Source organism: Neoarius graeffei, chromosome 1 (assembly GCF_027579695.1).
Source record: "Neoarius graeffei isolate fNeoGra1 chromosome 1, fNeoGra1.pri, whole genome shotgun sequence".
Taxonomy (NCBI): domain Eukaryota; kingdom Metazoa; phylum Chordata; class Actinopteri; order Siluriformes; family Ariidae; genus Neoarius; species Neoarius graeffei.
The window spans coordinates 20,163,908-20,183,808 of record NC_083569.1 but is presented as its reverse complement, the minus strand read 5'-3'; the positions used below and the strand labels follow the sequence as shown (position 1 = coordinate 20,183,808).

General features: G+C 39.5%; 1 non-coding gene across 1 annotated transcript; it reads left to right on the top strand.

The window, feature by feature from the left end:
* Positions 1-1,660: 1,660 nt before the first annotated feature.
* LOC132897311 (U2 spliceosomal RNA) lies at positions 1,661-1,851 on the top strand. The gene has a single exon (XR_009656301.1). It is a non-coding gene; the product is annotated as a U2 spliceosomal RNA (small nuclear RNA).
* The last annotated feature ends 18,050 nt before the right edge of the window (positions 1,852-19,901 follow it).

Genomic DNA, 19,901 nt, shown 5'->3' with positions numbered 1-19,901 from the left:
AATTCACAGACTGAAAACACAAACAAACACATGATGTGAACAAATCTACAGGAGGGGTGATAATTATATAGTGGGGAAAGTCAAGAGCAAGAGTCGGCTTAGAGATTTCTTTTTCAGGTTCCTTTCTATCTGAATGATTGTCTGAATGTACTGCTGACATTTTATTATTCATCCATTTCATCTTTGTAAAAAGCCACTGCCTGAGCTCCCATCCAGCACAATAACATGCATTTTTATGCACATGCATAATTAATTAATTAAAATTGGGCACTATGTATTGTGGGGAAAACTGGCCAGTAAAGGTCAGGACCTTTAATTCAGAGTAGTTCACACCAACAACACCTGACACAACGACTCTGGTAATGTCAGTAAAACATTTTTGAAAAATTTCGATTTGTGAATTTACTGTGATAAATGTGTCCTTGTTTAAAGTTGCACCACATTTAAACCCTCTTTATTTTAATTTGCTTTTACTTTTAGCTGCAGATGTTACCACAACCGTTGTTTGTGTGTGTGGTTAACTGATAATAATTTGGGAAAGAGAGTATCTTTGATGAGGTTTTAGAAACTTCCTGAATAACATTTGTATGTTTTTGTAAAGCCTTTCATTGACTCTGTATTACTGTGGTCCCTCTCTAAGAGCACAGTGATAGAGCGCAGAATCTGAGAGCTTTAGACCTCTGATAGTAAGTTCAGTGGAGTCTCTGGTTGTTTTTGACTCTAATCGACGATCATCAGGAGTGCTCTGGATAGAACTTGACGTTGCACTTTTATACAGTAAAAACTGTGGTGCGCTGTTCGGATATTGTTTGTACCAGTAAAGCCAAATGACAGCACTGCTTGACTCATATGAACATTTCAGAGTAACAGTGTCTGTTTCTTTCCTGACAATGGCATCTTCATCTGTCGGCCAAATTTTACCAGCGAAACTGCGTGTTGTAAAGAGGAACATAAAGAAATAAATCTGTGAATATTTTTGTGAACAAACCCAAAACAATCACTGAAAGAATTTGTACTTAAAACATGGGTGTTAAGGAATACAGTTAATTATCTGATGAAAGTTAATTACCTGTAGTGACAGTGAGAATCAGTGGGATGTATCTCACTATGTACAGGAAGTTGTATAGTTGAGCCATTTCTGAACACAGCTCTGTGAGGATCCTGTATAATAGTGCTTGCTGTATGTGCTGAACTTTACACATGAGGGAACACATTTCTAGAAGGCCACACCCAGGAAGTTCTGCTGTTGGAGCATAACTCTGTACAGATCATCACTTCACAGTATCAGTCACAGTGAACTAAATCACCAATACAACACAGAACAATCCCACTGTTGCTGATCAACTCACTGCATCCAACTTCACCTCTTAAATAGATCTTTTGGAGTTAGAGGCCTGGGCTGTGTCTCAATATTTAACATTTGTACAAAAATATAACCCTCTTTCCAGTTTTGTTTTACTTTATTGGTCCACGAACAAAGAATTATAATTATTGTCCTGTTTAAGTGCCAATTGTAATAAATTATTATTAGTTTTTTTTACTCCTAAAAATAGTTCAGTGGCCAGTATAGCCCCAAGTCAGAAAGCTTCTATTTGAGCTTCTATTTGGAGAAATGTTTCTTCTTGAACATAATGATTCTCCATGTTGGAAAGTCTTGGGCACAGCCTCTTGGCCTCATGGCTAAGATTAAGTGTAGTATCTGTTCTTATCAGTTTAATATCTGATATCTTCTCTTAATGAGGACATTATATTAAACAGATTTTTAGAGCAGGGAGCTGGAATAGGGGCTTGTTCCTTCTGCTCCACACATCAACCTGCTATTGCAGTATCTCCAGGAACGGTGGGTGGCACGGTGGTGTATTAAACTGGAGTGGTTAGCACTGTCACCTCACAGCAAGAAGGTTCTGGGTTCAAGCCCAGCAGCTAGTGGGGGCCTTTCTGTGTGAAGTTTGCATGTTCTCCCCATGTCTGTGAAGAATAAGAAACCTTTATTTGTCACATGCATACTTCAAGCACAGTGAAATTCATCCTCTGCATTTAACCCATCTGAAGCAGTGAACACACGCATACACACCCAGAGCAGTGGGCAGCCACACCAGAGCACCCGAGGAGCAGTCAGGGGTTAGGTACCTTGCTCAAGGGCACCTCAGCCCAAGGCCACCCCACGTCAACCTAACCGCATGTCTTTTAACCCATCTGAAGGAGTGAACACACACATGCACACAAGTGAGCACTGAGCACACACACACACATATCCAGAGCAGTGGGCAAGTATGCTACAGAACCCAGGGAGCAGTTGGGGGTTAGATACCTTGCTCAAGGGCACTTCAGCCCAAGGCCACCCCATGTGTGGGTTTCCTCTGGGTGCTCTGGTTTCCCCCACAGTTCAAAGACACACAGTTAGGTTAACATGGGGTGGCCTTGGGCTGAAGTGCCCTTGAGCAAGGCATCTAACCCCCAACTGCTCCCTGGGCTCTGTAGCATACTTGCCCACTGCTCTGGGTATGTGTGTGTGCTCATTGCTCACTTGTGTGCATGTGTGTGTTCACTGCTTCAGATGGGTTAAATGCAGAGGATGAATTTCACTGTGCTTGAGTGTGCATGTGACAAATAAAGGCTTCTTCTTCTTCTAAATAGAGAATATTTAGGGGTGTGATATTTAAATGACGATGATTTTCAGATGCCACATTTATCAATGCCTGATCATTCTTATACTCTGATTAGCAAGATAGGAACATTTCATGAATCACACCTGATCACTGTCGTATTCTGATTTCTACACTTGGATCTGGTTTCAATGCTAGACTGGTAAATGAGGGCCATTATTTTTGTTTATACTTGTGACCACTTAGTGGAATTCCACAGGTTTCATATATTTTTCTAACCAATGTGTTTCTGTGTAAGCTGCATTTTTTTCTTCACGACAATTTATGGTATATTATACTTGACAAAAAAAAAATATGCACATTGTCGGACTGTTGTGAAAAGTAAAAACTGAATCAGGAAAAAGGTTCAATGCTCATGTTTTCTGATCTTGTCCCTAAATTCAGACATAATACTGGCTTCAGAAAATTTGCCTGACTGTTGGCTTCTTTGTCAATATTGTTAAACTACTGTACACCTTCTCCAAAAAATGACTTACTCCATACAGCTCCAAAAAGAGCTGGGAGAAAAACTGTGGTGAAGCTGGTGTGTTTTTCCATAATTATTATATGTATGGATATTTTGTTTTGAATTAGGCAAATCTGTGGGGTTTTTTTTTTGTTTGTTTTTTTACTGATCATCTGATCTCATGCTATTTCTCCTTTTTATCTTTTTGCTTTGTTTCTTAACTGCTTCTTACTAGTTATTCTTAACATGTGAAAAAGGTTTATAAATAAAAAAGTTTGAAAAAAGATAATTCATTTAATTAGGTTTGAAGAGCATGCAAATTAGGGAACTTATTAGCTCATTTTTCTTCAGTATAATAAAAACTGTTTTGTTTATATTGTAGGCAGAACTGTCATAGAGAACATAATGTTTTTAACCTTTACATAATCAAGCCAGAACTACATCTTTGCAGTGACTGCTAGGACGCTACAAGAATTAGTATCGGGTGTAACCAAACCTCAGCCACTCGATTCTCAATCCTCCCTGTTCTTCTCTTCCAGGAAATGACCTGTTTTTTTTTTTAATTAAAACAGAGAAAATGCAGTGAGAAGGTGCATTCCAACATCTATGTAGGTTATGCTAGGCCACAAATCTACATTGTCACTCCAATCGTTTCGAGGAATTTTATATGGATCATAACGACTAATAAACTCTAATTTTCATATATCTATCCTTTGCTTCTTTCTGACTTAGATTATCCAAGTAATCTGATAGTAAAGCTTTTTTAGCTGTAGTTTTCATTGAACTACAGATGTCTGACATCTTCAATATCGTTTGTCTTCATTATGTAAACAAAGTTCGCTTGTCCCCCAAGACAAGGGTAGCAACGGTTGCTAACATAAGTGTGAAGTTAGTGCAAGGGGTCTGTAGAAAATGTGTGGAGCATTATGAAGTGTAAATAACAGCAGGATGGACTGTGGACTGTTGGGCAACTGAAGTTATATATCAAGCAAGAATGGGAAAGAATTTCATGGTCAAAATTTCAATAATTAGTGTCCTCGGTTCCCAAATGCTTACAGCGTGTTCTTAAAAGAAAAAAGTGATGAAACACAGTGGTAAACATGTCCTTGTCACAGCTTTTTTGGAACATGTTGCAGCCTTCAAATTCAGAATGATTGTATATTTACAAAAAAACCCATAAAGTCTATCAGTTTGAACATTAAATAGCTTGTCTTTGAATTGTATTCAATTGAATCTAAGTCAAAAAGTATTTGCAAATAATTGCATTCTGTTTTTTATTGGTGTTTTATACAGTGTCCCAACTGTTTTTTTTTTAATGTCTTCAAATAAACCTGCTGTGCATTCCTACACAGGATAATAATAACATTTTATAAGAAACTAAAAATGCCTTAAAAGTTGTAGCTCTGTCAGCCCTGTGAAGACCTGGCGACTTGTCCAGGGTGTACCCTGCCTTTCGCCCGTAGTCAGCTGGGATAGGCTCCAGCTTGCCTGCGACCCTGTAGAACAGGATAAAGTGGCTAGAGATAATGAGATGAGATGAGATGAGATGAGATGAGATGAGATGAGATGAGATGAGAAGTTGTAGCTCTTGTATAAGGGTTGAATTTGGGTTGTTTGGTTGCGCAGCCCACAAACAGACTGTTGAGCTCCACAGTCAGAATCAGAACACACCCAAAACTGTGTAGTAAATCTGAAGTGTTTTTGCATGGTCATGATTTTTCACAAGTATCCCTTATGAAAAAATAGTATGCTATTAACATACTGAAGCACACCCAATCTATAGTATACATTTATCAGGCTTTTTTGACCCAGCTAATATTTATTTAAATGATCTCTTCATTGATTGTTCAACCAATAAACATTACCAACATACAGTATGTAAGAAGATCAGTGTTGGGGTTTGAATGAAACAGGTAAACAGCTCCCATCCTGAAAAGAAAAATTAAAACCAAGCTGCACTTTTTGTACAGTGTGTTTGAGTTTTGTGTCCCTGTGGGCTCCATGGTGCAGTAGTACAGTGCAGAGTCTGATACTGCAGCAGGAAAGATCTCCACATCTACTTTCTTTTCCTTTTTACGAAGTCTGATAGACAGACGTGGGTCAGGTTGTTGAGCTCTAGTGACACTTTCTGTAGTTTTATAAATCAGCAGCAGAAACTCTGGTCCTGATTGATGCTTTTGTCGATACCAGTGGAGATCTCTAGCCGAGTCATCATACGGTATGTGCAGGTCAGTGTGGTTTTGCTGCCCTCAGCTGAAGATATAATGGTTTGGTCTGGTGTGATGCTGCTGTCAACAGCACCTGCAGTAAAGACATTGCAACAAATCAACATTTCTATTTTCATTTCTTAAGGATATTTTTATACCAACTGAAACATGATGTTTAGGTATCAGTACAAATCTCTTGCATACACCAAAAGTTTGTGTAAAATATAAATGACTTACCAATGTTTTTAATGATGAAAACAAAGAAGAGTAACACGATTGCTGTGTCTCTCTTGCAGTCGATATAAATGGCAGTAACTCTGTGAAACTTTCTAAACTGCATCTCACCACATCGAGCTCCACCTACTTTTACTTCAGTGTAGTCATTTCAATTTTGGCATCATATGTGTTAAAATCCATTGTTTAAATTAATTGGTTAAATCAAACACTGAATTTTCACAATACAGTTTATGATGTGTTGTTAAATTTACTGAATTTACCCAATATTATGCAGGTCACTGGTATAATCAATCAATCAATCAATCAATCAATCAATCAATCAATCAATCAATCAATCAATCAATCAATCAATCAATCAATCAAATTTTATTTATATAGCCCTTTACAATAACCAAAAGGTACCCAAAGTGCTTTACATCAAAGCCATAAAACAGAACACCAAAACACATAAAAACAGGTTTTAACTGCGGAAGGTGCCACTGTGCTGCAGATTACCAAAAGCCTTTCAGAAGTACATGAAATAAAACAGACGAAACGAAGCACCCCTCAAAAACAAGACTCCCCTAGTCAGGATTGTATGCCAATCTAAAAAAAGTAGGTCTTCAACTTTGATTTAAAAAGGCCGGGATCAATAGTAGTGCGAATGTCGGGGGGCAGATTGTTCCACAGTCTGGGAGCAGCAACAGCAAAAGAACGATCACCCCACTGTTTATATCTCAACCTTGGAACTTCTAACAGAAGCTGACCCGAAGAACGCAGGGCCCTACCATGATCACGAATAAATAAAATCTCAGACAAGTAAGAGGGAGCCAGGCCATTGATGGCATTAAAAACAAACAACAGAAGTTTAAAATCAATTCTAAAACGGACTGGAAGCCAATGGAGTGACGACAACACAGGAGTCATGTGTTCACGTCTAGACGTGCTTGTTAAAAATCAGGCCGCAGTGTTCTGTACAAGTTGAAGACGTAAAATTGAAGACTGGCTGAGGCCAACATACAGGGCATTACAATAGTCCAGTCTCGAACTGATAAAAGCATGAATTGCCTTCTCAAGACCCTGCCGACTGAGAAACGGCTTCACTTTGGCCAAGAGACGAAGTTGAAAAAAGCTTGTTCTAACAACAGAACTAATCTGTTTATCAAATTTAAGGACCTCTTCCTCAATTGCAAGCAGATTGTGTCTGTTGTATCATATGTGCATTGCTTTGGTCAATTAATTCAACCACATATTCAAATTAATTAAAATTACAATGACACAATGACATTATGTTGTACCCTATGTAGTGAGCATCTACCGGTAGCTAGTTTGTTCCATTGGACTTAAATGTAATTACATGTTTATTGTCCTTAAATGTAATTACACATTTCTGAATGCATATGTCAAGGGCATGTTAGAGAGAAGTTGTGGCTCACTGATTAAGGCTCTGGGTTACTGATCAGAAGGTTAGAGATTCAAACTTCAGCTCTGCTAATCTTAACCCTATCTGCTCCAGAGGTGCTAATCATGGCTGATCCAGTGCTCTGACCCTGACTTCTTAACATGCTGGGATATACAAAGGAAAGAATCTGACTGTACACAGTGAAAACTAAAAGTGCCTCGAATATCCAATCGGGTGCTCAAGGAACTTAAAGGTCCTGCATGTAAGAATTGGTAAGAATTTAACCTCAAACATTCAATAAATTCACTAAACTTGTCAACAGAATATGGAAAAAATAACAGCTTTGGCGTTGTGTCAGAGATGTGTATGGAGTCACAGAAGTGCCATAAAAAAGAATAAATCTGCAAAAAAAAGAATAAAAACAAAAATAAAAGAATAAGAAAATAAATGCAGAAATAAAAAAGCAAGAAGAAAATATATTTTTTACTTTATTGCTTTTGCCATTCCCTTCTGCTTTTCCTGATTGCTTTTTTTTTCCTCTATTGCTTTTCCATTTGCTTGAGTGGCCAAACTGTCAATCAGTTGGCTTTGGATGAGCCTTCCTGCGCAGGTTGAGTAATCAGTTCCTGCACAGATGAATCCAGCTTTGTGCAGTGTGACTGTGGTAGCAGTTTGAATCAAGGAGTGAAAGTTCCTGATGATATATTATCATCATCATAGTTCCTCTATGGATACACTGCCCATTATCTGGTCTTATTCATTTACAGTTTTAGTCTTTTTTATGGTGCTCTGTGGTAGTGGGGACGTCACTGAGTGTTGGCTCTGGGCGGGAAGGAATCAGGTAGAACTGCCAGGTAACACGTAACAAGTTCCAGCTGTGTTTGACAACTGGCAATTTATTTATGTCTGTCTCTTATATTCTTGCAGGGAAGCCAGTAATCAGAGAAAGAACTGAGCAATCCAACACTGTGTGTGTGTGTGTGTGTGTGTGTGTGTGTGTGCGCTTGACAGAGGTTTGCTGAACCCATGTGGTTATATCAGCTGTAGATGGATGATGGCTCTTGATGCAGTGCCATCTGACAGATCAGAGATCACAGGTGTTCCGCTTTGGCTTGCACCCTTGTCATTTATACACCAAAATTCCTCCAGATTCCTTAAATCATTTAAGATTCAATAATCCAATTCTTTAAATCAGAGAGTGAAATATCCGAATCCCTTCATATCGTTCTTTGAGAAACATTATTTTGAAACATTTCAATAATTTCCTCATGCATTTATTGGCAAATCATTTGACAGATCTTTGGCCCATCTTTGTTACTCAAAGACTAGGCCTTTGCTGGATATGGATTTTGTACCAAATCATTATTATAATCACCTGTTGACATCACCTGTTTCAAATCACACCATTATTTCATTGTTTTACCTCATTATTTCAACATTTTTTTTAGAATGTGTTTGTGGAAGCAATGGTGTGGTTGAGTGCCAGTTTGTGAATGGAGAGTGAGGCCAGGGAAGGTGAGTGGCAAAATGATCACACCTGTGGTTAACTAATGGTTGGTGTGTGTGTGTGTGTGTGTGTGTGTGTGCGCGTAAGTGCATGCATACATAAGTGTTTCCAGTGATGGCCGAGCTGACAAGGAGGAAAGAGCTGAGAGGAGGGAGGCAGCCGGGCTTCAGCCCGAGTGTGTGTGTGTAGAATTGTGTGAAAAGTGATAATTGCTTTCATTAAAAAAGGTCTGCCAAAGCAAAACCCCACCTGTCCCAGTGCTTCAGCGTCCACCACAATCAGAGAAGCATTACAGTGTTACAGGCCTGAAATGGAGGAATGGATGTATATTAACAAATGAAATGAAGAAGGCCGGAAACACAAACAAAACATGAAATATCTTTTGTTCATACTGTCTGCAATGAAATACAAGTGAAAGTAAATTTGGAAATCCCTGCTCTCTTTTATTTGCATTTTCCACATTATCTCAAATTTTTCTGATTTGCAGTTGTACCTGATAACAGTGCATTTCCTATTAACTTGCACTTCCTGATGTCTTGTTTTATTGTTGTCATGTAGCAGAGCTCAAATACCTAAAAGCTCTTGCTCACAGGATGTTAACCATGAAGAGGCCCAGAGAGCAATCGTACAGACAGCCATGGGGATCTATGTTGTTAAACAGGAGAATGCAGAAACCTTTAACAAGCCTGCAGATGTTGAGGTCATTGAGGGAGTCAAGGTTCTAACTGATCTGCAATGCATCACATTTGGACTTGTGATGTTATTTGGAATAATCTATGCCCTCAACTTGAGTTATCCCCAGAGCTGAAAGGCACATTTGAGGTGTTTTAGAAGATACTGATGAACCTAGATGGGGACAAGCTGCCCCCCAACTTGCAAAAAACTGAAACCCAAGTTGTTTCAATAAAAACAAATGTTTTGGTCAAAAATTGCTGAGACAGTCACAGTGTCAAGTTTTGCTTGCTTGTTGGTTTGGTTTATTTGTTTGGTTAGTTGGTTTGTGCACTCTTCCCCAACTTGAAAAAGGTGTGAACTCTGGTGGAGATTTAAGGCACTGGACTTCACTCAAGGAGATGACGCAACAACAGTAGTTTCCATTTGAATTTTCCTTTTTTTTCTTTTTATTTAAAAGTTCATAGTTCAAAGTTCAAACGATGCTTTAATGCAGGAAACAACTCATTTCCAGCGGACCGCCCTTAGGTGAAAAACCTAAGGGTAAACAAATAAAAAGATGGAAACAACAGCGGATGTTAGTTAAATGTGCAATAATTTTGTGCAAAAATGCAATCTCTTACTGTGCAAATATGTCCATGCAGAGACTGCAATATGCAAACATAATAAATATTTATCAAAAATAAACTATACAATTTGTTAAATTACAGACCAGAACCTATAATTTAATTCTAACTGCTATAGAAAAATAAACTATATGTATATAAAAATACACATTTAAAATTAACCAAAAGCTGTAGAATTACTACCATAAGCCACCCCACTACAAATACCAGACGCTCACATTTAATAAATAACGCGAGCCTCCGCAATGACACCAATTACTCTAAATGCAACCATCCAACGGTCAGTTCAAGAAAATGCACCTTGTGCCCATGATATTAACATTACAGCAACAACAAATGCTAGACATTGCAGCCAATAAGAGTGCCGAAGCAGACATCAAATCCACTGGACGTGATTTGAGCACAAGTTACCAAACCCAAGGAATACAATAAACAAACGCTTACCGGCTGCCTCTCCAATGTTCCAGAAAGCACAAGTTACCAAACCCGAGGAATACAATAAACAAGCGCTTACCGGCTGCCTCTCCAGTGTTCCAGAATTCAGTTAGCACAAGTTTCCAATTTTCAGAGCGAGCATGTTTCTGCGTGTGTAGCTCTCACCAACGCTTCTCCAAACTGAATGCACCAAGGTAATTAAAACACCTACGCTCCCTTTTTCCGCCCACTCAACTACGCCAAAGTGCGGCCAGCTGACGCTGATCAGCCGACTTGCCCCGCTCCAATTATCAACGCGCTGACTCGCGCTTTACACCACTCAAATGCCACCCATTTTTTCTATTTTTATTTATTTATTTATTTTTCCACGTACGTTTTCCTATGAGTAACCCCAACACCACATGAAGCTTATGTTTGACTTTACACACAGAATAAGCTATTTACAGTAAAATGTGCCTTATCTTAAGGATATTCATCACTGTATACCAGAGGTGGAAAGTAACGAATTACATTACTCACGTTACTGTACTTGAGTAGCTTTTTTGTGTACTTATACTTTTTCAAGTAATTTTTAAAGAGTGTACTTTTACTTTTACTTAAGTATGTTTTCTTTTAAGTAGTGTACTTTGGTACATTTTACATCACAACCGTTACTGAGTAAAAAAAATAAATAAATAAAAAATAAAAAAAGGGTAAAACGGAGAAGGGGAAATGCGTTCTGGAAAACAATCACAGGAAGGACAGTTGTCGCGCGTGCGAGTCTCACACAGACGATGGCGGACATGCACCAGCGCTTTAAGGGGGGGGGCTTCGGGGGGCTCAAGCCCCTGGGCCACAGCCAATCAGGGGCCTTGTAATATTAATAAAATAATAAACTGTCGGAATCGTGGGCCTACATTAATGTACGGATAGAAATAAGGTTAGAAATAAATGAGCGCACAGTAGCCTGCTGTAAGAGACATGGTGGATGTGGTTCGCGAAACGAACACCCACAACTGGACCAGAATAAAATGTAACAAAATGTAACGTCACGCACGAAAGCGCGCCAAAGACTGCAGACTACTGAGACACAAATTTAGAGGCTTTGAAAGATGAAGCGTTCACATGTTAGCGGGGTGCATAAAAGGAAAAAAAGAGAGAGAAGCAGGTAATGATAGAATCGTTGCCTAAAGTCACAGACTTTTTTAAGGTAAGGATCACCAATCTGTTCAGAATATCAGCTACTTATCAGTTATCAGCCTACCAGCAGTAGGCTATGTGCAGCTAGGCTAGATATGCTATGATCTGTCCAACAGTAAAATAAATCAGTTGTGATTTGAATATGTGTCGTGTGATTTGAGTTATAATCCTGTTAGTATAATAGCATATTTTGATGGGGATAATAAAATGTCTAAAACGGCATCTACTGAAGAAATTGATGAAAAGATTGTAGCCTATAATTTTCACAGTTCGGGCAGCAGACAGAGTAAGCATACTGAGGGGAATAGCAATACAAAGCTAGCGCAGATCCACATTTCTCGCTAGCTGTGTTGGGTGTGTTGTTAACCCGTGTGGATTTAAGTGAAATACTTGAGAAGTTCTGTGGTCAAGACAACGTTTTAAGGTAAGGACGCTTGATTATTAATGTTTGCCCGCCGTGGCTTGTTGTTGACGAAAGGCCCACATGATTTTGCCTTATGCAGCTACTGCTAGCGTCATGCTTTGAACTAGGTTAAGCTCATTTGTGCTAAAGGATGGGTTTATTGAAGGACTTTGATGTAGCTAGTTTCTTTTTAAAAAATCGTATGCTCAAGACAGTATGCCCGTGTTCATCATGTTTAACTTTTTTCTTGATGGAGTGCGTGAAATATTGTTGCAAGTGGTATTTCGATGCAGTCATGTCAAAAAGGCAGTTGAATGCACGGTCTTATTCAAGGAGAAGGAAGACTTGCATGATGCTTGAACATAGATCGGTAAAATAGACCCTAGTAGAACTTGGTTTCGTGTATTTCAGTCTGTAGAGTTATGAGTTTGACCGCTGTCCATGATGTTTACGTTTCATGTGGCCGCCGAGCCAAGTACCTTGACTTGCAGTGAATGTTTGTTTTCATGCCGCCGAGCTATTTTTATGTATTTTATTTTTTAAAAGGACTTGTCTGTAGGTGTGTGTGTTTTATGTTTACAACACATAGGTCTACATTATAGCGCACGCACGCTTGTGTGGTTATCTCTGGCCATGCCCCTGCGTGAAAGTTACGCAGTATCACTGTCCTGTCCGTGGTAATAATCAGAACCGGCTCTGTAATGATAATGCGCGCGTTCTTCTCTCCCTCTGTGGTCGGATGTGTTGAGCGATGTGAGCGTGGGCCTTGCGCAGCTACGCTGAGCCAAACATAACCTATTGTAGGCTTCTAGACTAATTACGCGCTTACACTGTAAATGCTTGACACGTATTGCAAATAAAATAAGAGTGTTTTCCTGGCCAATGGTAAGGGTAGGGTTGACAGGTAGCCTATGAGGGGCCTAGCCCCTGGGTCACGGGTGTTGATAAAGCGCCCCTGCGGACATGGAGGAGACCGAGGAACCTGTGGTGGACGACCCTGCAGAAAACGCAATTTCTTCCAGTAATGAAGTGCACCCCTGGCCCTACATACGTGATCACTTCAGCTTCGTAGAGAAAAGGGGTGACAGTTTCATTATGCAATGCAGATTATGTGTGCCCAAGAAGACAACCATTGCGGCATACAAAAATTCGACGTCTAATCTGCGCAAGCATGTTGAGGTAAGTATTGTCATTGGCATCATAATCACGGGCACAGATAGAGGGTGGGACGGGTGGGATTCGTCCCACCCAGATTTAAATTCACCTCGTTCGGTCCCCCCCACGTCTATGCTGTCTTTCTTTGCATAAGGCAAACCTCACGGAAAAATCAAAAGACTAATTACCATTCAGTTTATTGAGGTGCACAGCAGTGTATACATAGTTGCAACAACTCACATAAAACAAAACAAAGACTGATATTTGGTTGGTTGAGCTGCGCAGACTGCACAGTTTGCGAGCTCGAGCTTGGTTGCTATGGCTACCCACAACAAGTTTGACAGGCATATCGGGGTTGGGGTTGGTTTGCTGGCAGCTTTGTCCCCCCAGTTTTTTGTCCCCCCCAGTTTTTTGTCCCCCCCCAGTTCAAAAAACGTATCTGTGCCCCTGATCATAATGTTTCCTTTCCATAGTAAAACCGACAATATGCTGGTTATATTCCAAAAATAGTGGATGGCATTGCTAATGTTGAAGTAGCAACCTGTTGGTACTGTAACATAACGGTAACTAGTCTGTTATTCGGTTGGCTAATCATGCAAGCAAGTTAGCTCGCCAACCTGACGTGATCAGTCCTCCTACCATTCTACATCCAACAGGCCAGAAAGGAATACTAAGCAAAACAAATAATGTTTGAATTGAATTGTTCAATAACACACAGTGCACACAGGCAAGCTACGAGATTTCGGTTCAACATTTCACTTTCATATTTCGTGTACAATGCTTTGTGTGTGGTCAGGGCGATGTAAACGACATGACTGTGTGTATTGACCTTTTTTGTTTGTCTCAGTTTTAATGCAGCATTATCCTAAGCATTCAATTTGATACACTTCCTTTAAATAAAACATCTGGGTTGAGATGTACATATATCCTTGTTTCCTCTTCTTTTTCATTTTTGCACAACACAATGGAGGCAGAAAACACCCATTGTTAAAAGTAATGTTTTACTTTTACTCAAAGTACATTTTAAATGATCTACTTTTTACTTTTACTTGAGTAGATTTTTTGTCTGGTAACTTTACTTGTACTTAAGTAAAATTTCATCAGAGTAACAGTATTTGTACTTGAGTATAATATTTTAGTACTCTTTCCACCTCTGCTGTATACTTGTCATTTGTTCCTCTTTCCCTCTGTTGTTAAAAACTGTTGTTATTTTAAATATTGACTTGTTTCGAAAATCTCATTTGAGGGGGGAAAATGGCATCAATAAGACCATTATGCGATAAAAGATAAATCCAGTGTATCAGTTTGAGTTCAAGTTTTACTTGTCTACTTTAAAGCATTGTTAAAATATTTTGCATATGTTGGAGAAACAGCATTTGAGCACTCAAATTTTATGATTTATGTGTCTCCCCGTTAGCGCTGTCGCCTCACAGCAAGAAGGTCCGGGTTCGAGCCCTGTGGCCGGCGAGGGCCTTTCTGTGCGGAATTTGCATGTTCTCCCCATGTCCGCGTGGGTTTCCTCCGGGTGCTCCGGTTTCCCCCACAGTCCAAAGACATGCAGGTTAGGTTAACTGGTGACTCAAAATTGACCATAGGTGTGAGTGTGAATGGTTGTCTGTGTCTATGTGTCAGCCCTGTGATGATCTGGTGACTTGTCCAGGGTGTACCCCGCCTTTCGCCCATAGTCAGCTGGGATAGGCTCCAGCTTGCCTGCGACCCTGTAGAAGGATAAAGCGGCTAGAGATAATGAGATGAGATGAGATGAGATAAGATGTGTCTCCCCATGAGCGGTCAGAGAGGGATGGATAGCAGGGAGGAGAGAAACTGAGAGGGATGGGTGAATGAAAGCAGGATGAGCCCTAAGAGCCTCCCTCTCTCCCTATGTACATCCATCCTCCTTCCCAGGTTTCTTCTTCATATTTTCTGCTTCCCTCTCTCCCACTCCTATCAGCCTCTCCCTATACCCACAATGCACACTGAAGTTGAACAATGAGAACATTTGGCAGAGCTTTCAGTGACTCTAGGAACAGTTTCTGCTTACCGTTAACTACTGTGCATGTGTTCAAATCATTTTTGGAAAATATGCAGTTTATCTCTTATTTTGTTGGCCTTTGTGCTAATTGTTTGCATTGTGATGCACTATTTTAAATGATTTATAGTAATGTTTTAATTGAGAGCTAATATTGTGAATTTAGCAATTTATGTACTTTATGGTGAATATGGTAATTTAGTAATTGTCATAATTATGTCAGCTGAATAAGCGTAGCATTAATTTAATGTAATAATTACATCATGTCATTATATAAGCCATATTAAGGCATACTGAATTGTTCAGTTAAAAAAAACCCTCAATTTCTTACCTATACATTGCATATGTATGGTATTAAACATGAAATATTTTAATTTGTTTAGATTTGAGAACACATCACATACATTTAAAAGTGTTTTTAATAGTGCATTAAGATTTACATGAATAAATTTAATAAACTCTGATATCTCAAAAATTTCAATCGTATAAATCTTAATATGCAAGTTATTTTAGGATTATTAATTTCAATTTGTTGGAAATTTGTCTTACAATTGAAATGTATAAATCTTTTTTTTTTTTTAATGGACCCAAATATAGTACTGGATCATCTATTTGTATGTTCTTTGGGTGATTTCTCAGTGAACATATTAATACTAGCTTGCTGCTAGCTCAGCTGGCCAGTTGCACAAAAATGGCATCTAGTTAAACAAAAATGGCCACAAGATGCTGAAAATTATTGATGTTTTGTTTTTTTCCTCATTAAAAAGGCTCTTTTTTCTGAGAGTGAAAACGAAGATGAGGAAACCTTATGTGCAGCAGCTCCAGAGGTGCAAACAGGGATTCAAACATGTCGCCTTTTGGTATAAATTTTGTGATGCATGTAGCTCTGATGAGTTTTTGAAATCGGTGGTGGTGGGGTCTGGGTGTGTCGGAACAGAATCATGGGGAATTAAATAAGAACCACACCTTCTGAGTTGTCAAAAAAAATTACGACTGAGATCTCTCACTATGATAATATTGAGGTATCGTGAGGATTAGAGACCCTGCCTGGACTTGGATCTCCCTTCCTGATTTTTCCGAACAGAATAATCACTGAATGAATGGATGTGTGTAAGACTTAGTGAGTGTGTATTACACTTCAGAAGAGACAAGTATCGCTTGTTTTTACCGTATAGTGTTTTAAACAATAGACAATCACAAAGCACTGTTTCAAAATAAAATAAACAGCCATGAAAATTCTCTTTTTTTATTCATGTTATTTTATTTTGTGTCTTCAAGATACATAGCCACGTGTATTGGAGACACATTAAAATGTGAATATGTTTTCCATTGCATTATTATTTCTGCCAATACAGAAATGCAGTGTTTGAGTCTACAGCACTATGTGAACACTTTCTTTGCCGTGCAAGAGGTTTTTGTACAATGTTACCAAGTTTCCTGTCGCTGTGGGCCTCAGAGCGCAGTAGTACACTGCAGAGTCTGATACTGCAGCAGAGGAAATCTGCAGATCCTCAGGCTTTTTATCAGTGTTTGCAGATTGCTGTCCAGATGAATAGACAGAGACACGAAACTCTGGTCTGGATTTGGGATACTGGCGATACCAGTATATATAATCACCTGTAGTTGTCTTTAAATTGCAAGACAGAATGACATCATTTCCTTCCAAGACATGCTTTTCTGATATAAGCTGCTCAGTCATTTGCAGTAATGTGCTCCCTGGGGAAAAAAGAGAAAATAAATGAAATGAATGAATGAATGAAATATGAAAACATATTATGACTAAAATTAAGATGAATGTACCCAGAAGAAGCATGAGTAGAAAGAGTTGAAAGAGCAGCATGATGGAGATGATAAGTTGCTGAAAGATGAAGGTGAATAAGTGCAGTTTACTGTAGTAGCCTGTGGAGCTCCACCCTTTCTGTAGCTGACACTGTAGATCAGAATATGTGTCACCAGGGGGTATAGTGACACCAGGGGGTATAGTGACACCAGGGGTTTTTATTTATAATGACTGCACCACACAACCAATATAAACAACATTACAGTTATACAGCCCTTATTACATATAATAATAATAATAATAATAATAATAATAATAATAATAATAATAATAATTTAAAATGAAATCAGAAAACTAAATGCCACAGGAGCAAGTAATGCAAGAAAAAAGTGAGAACCAACATTATATAACTTTTTGTATTTGAATAGAAAGTCCTCATCTCTACAACAGGTTCATCTGATGCATAAGAATTGGTGAAACGGTAACCCTTTTTTGCTTGATTTTGGATGAAAACTAGATGTGTGTAAAAACTGTTTTATCAGTGGTTATCAACATATTAGAATTATTCATGAATAAGTGTCAAGAAAATGTATACGAGATTTGTCATCAGGCTAAATTTGATCATGTCCACTAAATTATTCCTGTACTGATGAATGTTTTGTGGTTGTAATTATGTCTCACTCCAAATCAAGAATAAATCAACAATGTAATGTTTGAATTGTCACTCATAAAAGGATGATTGGAATAGACATATTAATTCATCATCTGTAGCTACTTATCCTGTGCAGGGTCGCAGGCAAGCTGGAGCCTATCCCAGCTGACTATGGGCGAGAGGCGGGGTACACCCCGGACAAGTCGCCAGGCCATCACAGGGCTGACACATAGACACAGACAACCATTCACACTCACATTCACACCTACGGTCAATTTAGAGTCACCAGTTAACCGAACCTGCATGTCTTTGGACTGTGGGGGAAACCGGAGCACCCAGAGGAAACCCACACGGACACAGGGAGAACATGCAAACTCCACACAGAAAGACCCTCGCCGGCCACGGGGCTCGAACCCGGACCTTCTTGCTGTGAGGCGACAGTGCTAACCACTACACCACCGTGCCACCCCCATATTAATTCATTCAATCCCAAAAACAAATTTGTGTAATCAGTGAAAATGTTGCACCCAAGGCTGTACTATGAATCTGTAGGAAATAATCATTTCCAAAAGGAAGATCATTCCTGGCTAACAGGAGCTCAGCCATTTTTATTTAAAATAGATAAATAAAAAATAAATAAATAAATAAATAAATAAATAGAAATCAGTAGGAGGAAAATGATCAATGTGAACATCAATGTGAACAACGGGAAGGAATCAGTTGCCTGTCACTACCTTGTCTGGATGTGACTGAGGGCTGCTCCTTCTGCTTTCCACTAGCATTGTCAGTCGCTTTTCACAGGGCTGAATGACGTCAATTTGCACCTGGGTGAACTTGTCCTGTGAAGCTGTGAAAAAACCTGAAGTACACGAGTGCCTGCGTGATTTTCTTTCATTGGCGACAAGCTGCTTTTTTGTATATTTTCCACAAACGGGGAACTGTACAGTCACTTTTTAGATTTAATGAGCAAAAGTGTCTATATGCTGGCTGGTCTAAAGCAAATACTTGTTGATACATGATGAAGCACTCCAGAGTCAGTGCCACTTTGCTGAGTTCTGATGCTGTGTGCAGCTCTGTTGACTTGACATCGCACCGTAAACGAGGAAGGAAGTTGTATTTGAGAACACTGCCTCCTTATGACGAATTGCAATTTCCATGCTTCCACAGTCAGTGTGCATCCTGCCCACACAAACGCCCTCGGCCTTATGAACAATATAAGCAGCTGCTTAGTGCCCTGAAGCTGCAGCCTAACAAATGCTTGCTGATGCAAATATGTTGCCAGTAAAGCTTGAGTGCTCGCTCAAAAAAGACTGAACCACCCCAATCACAGAATTATTATTTAAATTAAATAAATGAAACAATGGCATTACTTATACTTCATCAAATAGTGTATCATCAAATCTGATTAAAAAACAAAAGAAAGCAAAAGCCACTGACTGTTTTCTTCTTCATCCATTTCATCTTTATTGTATTTACATGATCGTATGAGAAAGTCTCAATGGAGTGTTTTGAAAAGGCCTTTGCCTGAGCTTGATTTGCAGTAAAATCATACATACAGTACAGGCAGCACGGTGGTGTAGTGGTTAGCGCTGTCGCTTCACAGCAAGAAGGTCCAGGTTTGAGCCCCGTGGCTGGCGAGGGCCTTTCTTTGTGGAGTTTGCATGTTCTCCCCGCGTGGGTTTCCTCCGGGTGCTCCGGTTTCCCCCACAATCCAAAGACATGTAGGTTAGGTTAACTGGTGACTCTAAATTGACTGTGAATGGTTGTCTATGTGTCAGCCCTGTGATGACCTGGCCAGGGTGTACCCTGCCTTTTGCCCGTAGTCAGCTGGGTTAGGCTCCAGCTTGCCTGCGACCCTGTAGAACTGGAACTTCTGGAAAGCCAGAAGTTCGCTTTCATCAGGACTTCACTTGCCCTGCAAATTACCTAGTCGGTCTACTGCTTCTCTGTGGAGACGTTGCTACACAGCCTGGCCCCCACTATGAAGACACTAGACCATCTTCGTACTGCTCTAACATCAGGTGTTTGTATATGAACTCTAGAAGTGTGGTTAAGAAGTGTAGTGAACTGCAAACCTTGTCAATTGGACAGGATCTTGTCTTCTGTGTGGAGTCATGGTTGAAAGACTACATTCTGGACTGCAAATTACTCCCTGCTTCTGATTTCACCATATATAGACGGGACAGGGGTGAAAGAAAAGGCAGTGGAGTTTTTTTGGCAGTCAGAAATAACATACTGAGTCTCCAACGCAACGACCTTGAAACCGATGCAGAAATTTTGGCATGTGAACTTCGCCCAAGTGAATGGTGCAAGTTATTGGCTATTGTGTATTATAGGCCTCCAGACTCAGATTTAAACTACCTAAAGGAACTAAAAAAAGCCATTTGTCTGGCTTCTAAAGCTGGTTTTGACCAGATTATTGTGATTGGTGACTTTAACCTTTCAGAGATTGATTGGTCTACAGAGACGGTGACTACCAGAGACTGTTTGCATAATTATTTTACTAAAATGGTTAAAGACAATTATT